This window comes from Gossypium raimondii, chromosome 8 (genome assembly GCF_025698545.1).
Source record: "Gossypium raimondii isolate GPD5lz chromosome 8, ASM2569854v1, whole genome shotgun sequence".
Lineage (NCBI taxonomy): Eukaryota > Viridiplantae > Streptophyta > Magnoliopsida > Malvales > Malvaceae > Gossypium > Gossypium raimondii.
The window spans coordinates 12,171,233-12,180,004 of record NC_068572.1 but is presented as its reverse complement, the minus strand read 5'-3'; the positions used below and the strand labels follow the sequence as shown (position 1 = coordinate 12,180,004).

At 28.5% G+C, this 8,772-nt stretch overlaps 1 long non-coding RNA gene across 1 annotated transcript; it reads left to right on the top strand.

The window, feature by feature from the left end:
• Window positions 1–326: 326 nt before the first annotated feature.
• Window positions 327–1,323, top strand: LOC105790829 (uncharacterized). The gene is made up of 2 exons (XR_001132606.2): window positions 327–628; window positions 948–1,323. It is a non-coding gene; the product is annotated as an uncharacterized LOC105790829 (long non-coding RNA).
• The last annotated feature ends 7,449 nt before the right edge of the window (window positions 1,324–8,772 follow it).

The following is an 8,772-nucleotide window of genomic DNA, read 5'->3' as shown; positions in this document are numbered from 1 at the left end:
ATGTAAAAAAAATATAAACTAATACGATAATAATACTTATAATAATAATAGTAATAATAATAATAGTATTAATAAATTAAAAAATAGTAAAAACAAGGACAATTTCGAAAATAAAACTAAATCTCATGGACGACTTTTAAATAAGTACGAAAACGACCAAATTGAGGACCATTGCACACCAGAGGGACTATTGCTGCAATTAGACACACAAATCTGGATACTCAAATCCAATTGTTGAAAACGACGCCATTTAAATATGGATCCAAATGGAATCGGAACCAAATGTGCGGTACAGATTTAAAAAAATTGGAGAAAATCAAATTGAAACAACACAATACACATAGGGGCTCGTTGCGCAAATAAACCAATGAACCAAAATGTGCGGATCCTACCCCGGATCAAGTCGGATCACCGGGTCATCCCACACGGTGACGTTTTGAAGCCATTAAATGAGGCTTAAACGGCACCATTTTATTATCATGAAAAACTAAAAAATAAAACCCTAATAAGTTGTTTTGCCATTCTAAAACAAATCAATGGCCTAGCCTTTCTCCGCCGTTTCCAATCATGAACCCGATCTGACTCTGATTCAGACGGAGCAAACCAGGTTCCAATGGCGTCTACCCTGGTAAGACACTTCTTCTCTTCCTCTTTTTATTTTCGTTTGGTGCAAAAAAAGAAAACAAAGAACCAAAGAAATAAAAAAAAAAAAGAAAAAACGAAGAAAATCACCTTTCCTAAAAAACTTTCTGCTTTGATTTTTTTATTTGTATTCAATATGCGAGTATTCCATCCTCTTTTACAGATTCAGAAATGGCTTTATATAGCAAAAAAAAAAAGATAAAAGAAAAATACAGAGAAATTTCTCTTTTCCGCTATATTTTCTATTATTGTTTTTTTTCCTCGCATTTTCGTTGCCCCTTTTCTGTTGTTGCTGTTTGTTGCAGGTGCGAGGCCAGCCTGGAGGGAACGCGCGTGGATCTGGTGTGCGAGGAGTTGAAGGCGCGTGCATGTGCTTGGATGCTAGAGCTGTTGACTACTGCAGCTCTAGAAGGATCTAGAAACCCCAAGGGTTTCTAGAAAAATTTGGGCCGTTTGGGCCATTATAGCAGGATCAAATTGGGTTAATTTTGGGTAGTTTAGGTTAGAATGACTTGGGTTATGTATTTGGGGCATGGGTTTAGTATTTGGTAATTGTAATTCGGGTTTGGGCTGATTGGGCTGTGAGTCTGTAAATGGACATTTATTTAATTGAATTTTTGGTTTAATTTTAATATTTGTAAAAAACTAGACTGTTAATAGTGGATATTTTAATTTAATTTATTTGTTTTTTCTTTTTTGGTATTTATTGGGCCGGGCAAAATGGGTTATTACAATGGTAACCAAGTGTAATTGGCATTTGGATGTAGAAGTAATATAAGTTGTTGATTATGTATGTGTATATATGTTTTGGCATGTTGTAGTTGTTAATATGTTTGATAAACGTTGATGCAGTCGCAAACCAACTAAAAATCTGACTAACGCAAGTGCACCTATCAATTAATAGTATAGCTATGGTGAGCAAATATATCGTTCCCACGAGGACTAAAAGTATTAGTAATTACTTTCTTTCTATTATTTAACCGAATAATTAGAGTGATTGATTAAAACTAAAATTAACTAAATTAATTAACTAAAGAACACGACAAAGAACAAATCAGGAAAATAAACGATTAACAACCAAGAAGCGAGACAATACCTAAGAAAGAATTCACCTTGACTTTATTTGTCACTATCAATCTAAATTATGCAATTTCTTCACTTAATATCTTGATTTGAAGAAATTCATAAATTATGCTAATATCTCTCTTCAAGACTAAGGGCAACTGACTCTAGATTGATTAATTGAAATTTTTTTCTAATTAAAAACCCTATTGTCTCATTAACTCGATCTATAGATCCCTTATTAGATTTGACTCTAATCTGGTAGATTTATGTCGTCCTATTTCTAGGATTGCATACAACTCCACTCAATTACGCTAGATCTATTCTTAAACAGGGTCTATTCCTCCCTGATTTAAGCACATCAAACATGAATTAATAATCTAGAAATATTAAACCAAGAATTAATCACACATAATTGAAAACAAGATCCAAGTATTTATTGCGTAAAATTAGAAATCAAATAACATAATCCATCTTAAGGTTTACCTCTCTAGGTATTTGAAAAATTAGTTCATGCTAGCAAATAAAAACATCCCAAAGACAGTATAACCATAAGAAAAAAATAAACTCATAATAAACTTCAAAGAAATCAAAAGGAGATCTTCAATCTTGATGGAAATCTACTTCAGAATCTACTTCAATGGTGTTTTTCAAGTTGTTTTCTTCAATATTCTATGACGGCTCTCTCCTATCTTCTTATTTGTGTCATATATAGGTTTTAGAATGCCCGAAAAACCTAAAAAATACATTTTTCTCGCATGTTTGAAATGCGATTCGCAAAATCCACACGGTCTGGAACATGGCCGTATGGCTCACAATGCCGTGTGTCCAACCCGTGTGGCTCTTGAAACTTGCTTCGATTTTTCGATTTTGGCTCGTTTTTACTCCTTTTGCTCCCAAATGCTCTTCTAAGTATAGAAACATGAATTTAAAGAATTAGGAGAATAAAATTCACCATTTTAAATTGAATAATCATCCAAAAACACATTAAGAATAAGGCTAAAACATGTTACTTTTGGCATTTATCAAACGTCTGAATATGCTAGGGTTGAGTTTAGATATTGAATTTGTTCGTTGTTGGACTGTTAGTGAGACAGTCCGTAGTTTGTTTGTTCGCATGATTGTCTGCAGTTTATCTGTTCACGGGACAGTCCGTAATGTAGTTGTTCGCAGGACAGTCCGCAATGTATCTGTTAGAGGAACGTACTGCAATAAGACTGTTCGCGAGATGTCTGTACACGAGGTTGTTCACATTGTGTCTACCTGCGAGGTCTACTCGCATTTTATCTATTCACCTTAGGTGCAAGTTATACTGTTGTAGTATCCTATAGCTTGGGTCCAGCGACCGGACCAGGTGTTACAACAATAATGTCATATAATTAAATTCAAAACTATCAAACTTATATAATTGTAAAAAAATGTGTCTTTTATAAATAAAATATTATAAAGTTTAATAAATTATTTTCCTAAAATTAGAATTAGGCTTATACTTATAATTATTAAATTTAAGAAATGATTCACTTAGAGTGTATTTGATAAACCATTGAAAACTTTCATTAAATTTAAATGTGTTTGATAATCATTTTAATTTTTTACCTAATATAAAATTTTCAATAAAAAATGTTGACTAAAATAAGTAGGTAGGCTACTTATCACTTAATATAGAAAATATAAAGTTGATTTTAAAAATTAAAATAAATTATCATATTAAAAAAAAGAGGTTTTCAAATTTCCCTACCTATCTTTTATCCAAAACTATCTAAAATAGTATAAAATATTATATTAATAAGATCGAATTAAAAATAAATAATCTTTTAAAATCAGTATTTACTTTTATTCAATACTTATATGTATTAATTTATCAAACAAATTTCTAATATAAATTCAACACTTATAAAATTTAACACTAAAATTCAGTACATAATTTTTAGCACTTAAATTTTCAATTTATCAAACACCCTCACTCTAATATAAAATTACACTTTTATTACTTTTTATGAAAGTTTTTTATAACTTTATCTTTTGTATGGTCCTATCTAGTTGTTGTTGTTTATAATAATAATAATAATAATAATAATAAGGTTAAATGAATTAGTCCATATAAATATTGAAATGGACAATTTATTATTCTATTAGGACTATTCCTTTAAACATAGATTTTTTTTTCATTTGGTATGATTTGGATACAATGGGTTCCATGTGAAAAAAATCAAACCCGAACTCAATTGTGCGGTTTGGGTGATAACACCAACCTGAAATTGAACCAAACAATACTTTTTTAGTTTTCTTAGTTTCTTTACTCAGCCTTAGTGGCAAGAGTATCATGTTATATGCATAAGAGCTTGAGTTCAATCCCCAACAACCCTATTCCCTATCCCCAATTAAAAAAAAAATCGATTAACAACAATTTTTAAAATTACATTCCATAAATAGTTAAAATATCTTGACTTAGGTCAATTTTCAATTTTTCAGTTTTTCTTAGCCCTAGATAATAGAACATTTTTGCGCATAATTTTTGCTATATTACTTGTTGAATTAGTTCAGATGCATAAATAAATTATATCAATTTCAATGTTAATTTTATGGTTCATTTTGGTTTTTTTAATGAGTGTGGGAGTGTATACTAACATGAGGATATTTTATAATTTTAGGTAAAAGATAAATATCTTCTATACATAGTTGATTTGGTGTCAAAATTAATTATAATAAACTCAATTGAAAATTTATTAAAATATCTTTTATATACAAAGTAAATAATTCGTTTCGATTTATCTCGAGCTAACGGAGGGATCAGTTGGATATATTTAGGGCTCAAATAATTCGCAATTAAGTTTTAGCTCTTCACCTATTAATTATAACATTATTTAATCATTTAGTCATTATAGTACCATGATTAAACTCTTCCTTATTATAATATCATTACGAAAGTTACTCATTAACTGCTTGTCTAATGAATTTGTCATAAGTGTTACTCTCATAGAATGTCCAATGTGAAAAAGTCAATTACTAACACATAGTAATTAAATTATTTGCCTTATTACAAATGACCCGTAGACACGTTCTTTTTTCATCAATCATGCAATGCCAAGGAGAGGATATCATTTACCCTTATAGGGCTATGATCCTACTGTTGTGGAATAATGCTACATCATGCAGAAGTTGTATACCCAACCTACTAGCTTTTGGTTCCTTATCTATTTAAACTTAGGCTTTTTATACATTAAAGTATATTAACTATGCAAACATAGTCCATCGTCCATTCAAGATTAATGTATGTCATACTATAAACGTCATAAGTGAATAATTTCATAAACAGAACTAGGATAAATTCAACTAGGGTCTTGTCCGATGTATTGTCAGCCCAAACAATCACATTTATATCTCTATCTTCTGGAGTTATCCACTCCGATGCTTAAGACAATGTATCTCCTCGATTGAACTTGATAAATGTCATAATAATCTTTCAATCGAATTACTTAATTTTGATTAGACTCTGAACCATTTATATTATCTACTAATATAAATTGTCTTTTTTGCATTATGATCTGACCATATAATGCAACTTAATATTAGTTAAATATTAGATAATCAATCAACTAATGTTTACGTGCATTTTATTTTGTGTGTAAAAACCGTTAAAGACAAATACAAATGATTTTAATATGTATAATGAAATTTTATTTAAATCATTCAATTCAAAAAATTATAAATACAAAATAATAAAAACACTACACTTAAAACACTAGATCTTATATTTTAAAACAATATTTTTAAACTAATTTTTCCAATGAAAAACCTTTATATAAAATCAATTTGTACATTTGTACAACATGGAAGAGACAAGTTTTGAAGAGGGACTCATCTGAATAGACCATGTAGGCATGACAACTTTTTGTCACCTAACAAGGTGGCTCCTTGATTGTTTGTACGTTGGTTGAGCGCTTCCTTATTCTCCCTTTCAGACTAGGGATGAGCAAAATTCGATTCGACTCGAAAAAATCGAAAAAAAATTCGAATTTCGAGTTAAACGAATCGAGTTATTCGAATCAACTCGAATTTTTTTTTCGAATTTCGAGTTCGAATCGAGTTGAGTTTTCGAATTCGAATAACTCGAATAATTCGAATAATTCGAATATCAAACTATAATATTTTACAGTTTTACCCTAAACTCTCAAACTTTTTTACTTTTCCTCAAAACTTTTACTCCTTCCCACTTTTCCCCAAAACTTTTACTCCTCCTCCCAACCCCAATCTACTCAAAATACATTTCCTACCAAAATTTTACTCTTCCATTCATTTTTTTCAAAATTTTACTCTCAAAACCCTCAAAACTTTTATTTTCCCCAAAATTTTTACTCCTCCCACTTTTCCCTAAAATTTTATTCTCTTCCCATCCCACCTCCCATCTACCCCAAACCCTCCCCTCCAATTTTTTTAATATTTTCCTCCAAAATTTTACTCCCCTATTTACTTTCCCTCAAACTTTTATTCCCCAAAACTTTTATTTTCCCCTAAACTTTTACTTCTCACCCTTTACTCTCAAATAAAAATCAAAATTATCCAAAAAATCACTAAACATAAATAGTAATAATTTTATTTATATATACTATTTATATTATTAAATTAAATTTTACATTTTATATTATTTATATTATTGAATTGTTTAGTCATATTGAATATTTATATTAAAATTGAATTCTTAATTATGCCATAAAATATTCGTGTTAAAATTTTATATTGGTATCAATTTCAAATTTTATTTTTAAAATAAATTTTATTAAAAATCATATTTTTATATTTAATATATTTTAATTTCAAAATACATAGTGACAAGAATCCAAGATAATTGAAACAACTAAGCAAACAAATAAGCTAACCAGTATATAAAAATTAATAAATAAATTATGAGGTGATGAAAGTTAATAAAAATTTGATTAAGGTGGACAAATTTTATTATGATGGGTGACAATGGTTACAAGGACCTAAAATTATTTTTAAAATTTAACTCGAACAAATATATTCGATTCGATTCGATTCAATTCCATCTCACTCGACTCGATTCGAGAAAACTTCAAATAAAGTTAGGATGATAAAATGAGATTCGAAAACTCGATTAACTCGAAAATTTTCGAATCGATTCGATTCGATTCGATTCGATCGAATGCTCACCCCTATTTCAGACAAGACAATCAACTTGAACAAGATTATCACGTATAATAATAGGGTGAATTCCTTAAATATGTTGGTTTTTAGGGAAAATTACAAATTAGGATTTTTTTTAAAATTTATTGGAATAGGTTGATTTTGGAGGAAGTGTGTGAAAACGCGTTTATTTTCAACGGATTTTACAGGAAAACGCTTTAAATTAGATGTGCTTTCAACTTTGCTCAAATAGTTAAATAGTAGTGCTTTTATTCTTGAGTTTTGGGTTCGACTCCTTTCTTACTCATATTTGTATTTTTTATTTCATGTTGCTTTAAGCTTTTTGAATTTTTAATTACTTTTTTTAATATATGAGTAATTTTGTTAGATGGTTAGATATTTGTAATTACATCATTCAGTCCTGAGTTTGATTCTCTCCTACTCACATTTATATTTTTTATTTCATATTGCTTCAACTATTTTTTATTTTTAATTAATATTTTTAACATATTAGCTCTTTTTGTTAGATGGTTAAATAATTGTAATTACATATTTGAGTTTGAAGTTTCATTATTTTTATAAGTATATTAATGTATTTTTATTTCATGTTGTTTCAAACTTTTTTATTTTTAATTAATAAATATATTATTTTAATAAATAAAATAATTATTAATTAAGAATGGATTAATAGTAAAAATTAAAATAATATATTTATTAATTAAAAGCATTAATTAAAAATAAAAAAAGTTTGAAACAACATGAAATAAAAATACATTAATATACTTATAAAAACAATGAAGCCTCAAACTCAAGGATGTAATCGTAATTATCTAACAATCTATCAAAATGAGATAATATGTTAAAATATTAATTAAAAATAAAAAGCTTGAAGTAACATAAAATTAAAAAATACAAATATGAGTAAAAGAGAAATCAAACTCAAGATTTAAGGATGTAATTGCAACTATCGAACCATCTAACAAAGTAATTAATATGTTAAAAGAATTAATTAAAAATTAAAAAGCTTAAGCAACATAAAATAAAAAATAGTAAAAGAAAAATCGAACTCAAGACTCAAGAATGTAACTGTAACTATCAAAACATCTAACAAAATAACTAACATGTTAAAAAATTAATTAAAAATTTAAAAGCAACAACATGAAATAAGAAATAAAAATATAAGTAGGAAATGATTCAACTAAAGACTCAAAGATAAAAATATTAATATTTAACCATCTAACTAAAATTAAAAGCACATTTAATTAAAAGTATTTTTCTGTAAAATCCACCGAAGATATGTCCAATATATACTCTCCTTAAAATCGATTTTTCCCAATAAATTAAAAAAAAAAAAACTCTAATCCCATAATTTTTTCATATTTAAGAAATTCACCCAGGTCACATCTTTGTTGATGGATAGTTGGATACCATCACCTCAAACGTATCATTATTGAAAAATAAGAGAGGGGAAGAAAAAGGCAGGGATGGAGGTGTTGCTTGATGATTAGGTAGGGGAGTAGAGTTGGGAAGCCCAATGCGTCAGAGCTTGCAGCTTGCAATAATAAATGATGCAATTAATGGGAAATGGATGGGGTAATACTTTCCTAATAAAAGGTAAGTGGGCTTCGTTAAATAGCTCAGATGATAGACTCTCGTCGCTGGGACTATCTTTGTCGATTTGGGACCTTATATTTAAATCATGATTAATGCATATCAACTCAATTTCCCATTATTACATTTACATTATGAAATTCTATAATCAGTGTGAATGTTAAAAGAATACATTTATAAGAACTGAAAAAAATAGGTTGACGAGCCACTTTCTCACTACTTAATTATACTGTCTTAAAAAGCCAGCAAAGCAAGGCAAACCTTTTTTTATTATAAAATTATGAATTGAACTAATATCACAGCTATATAAAGCAG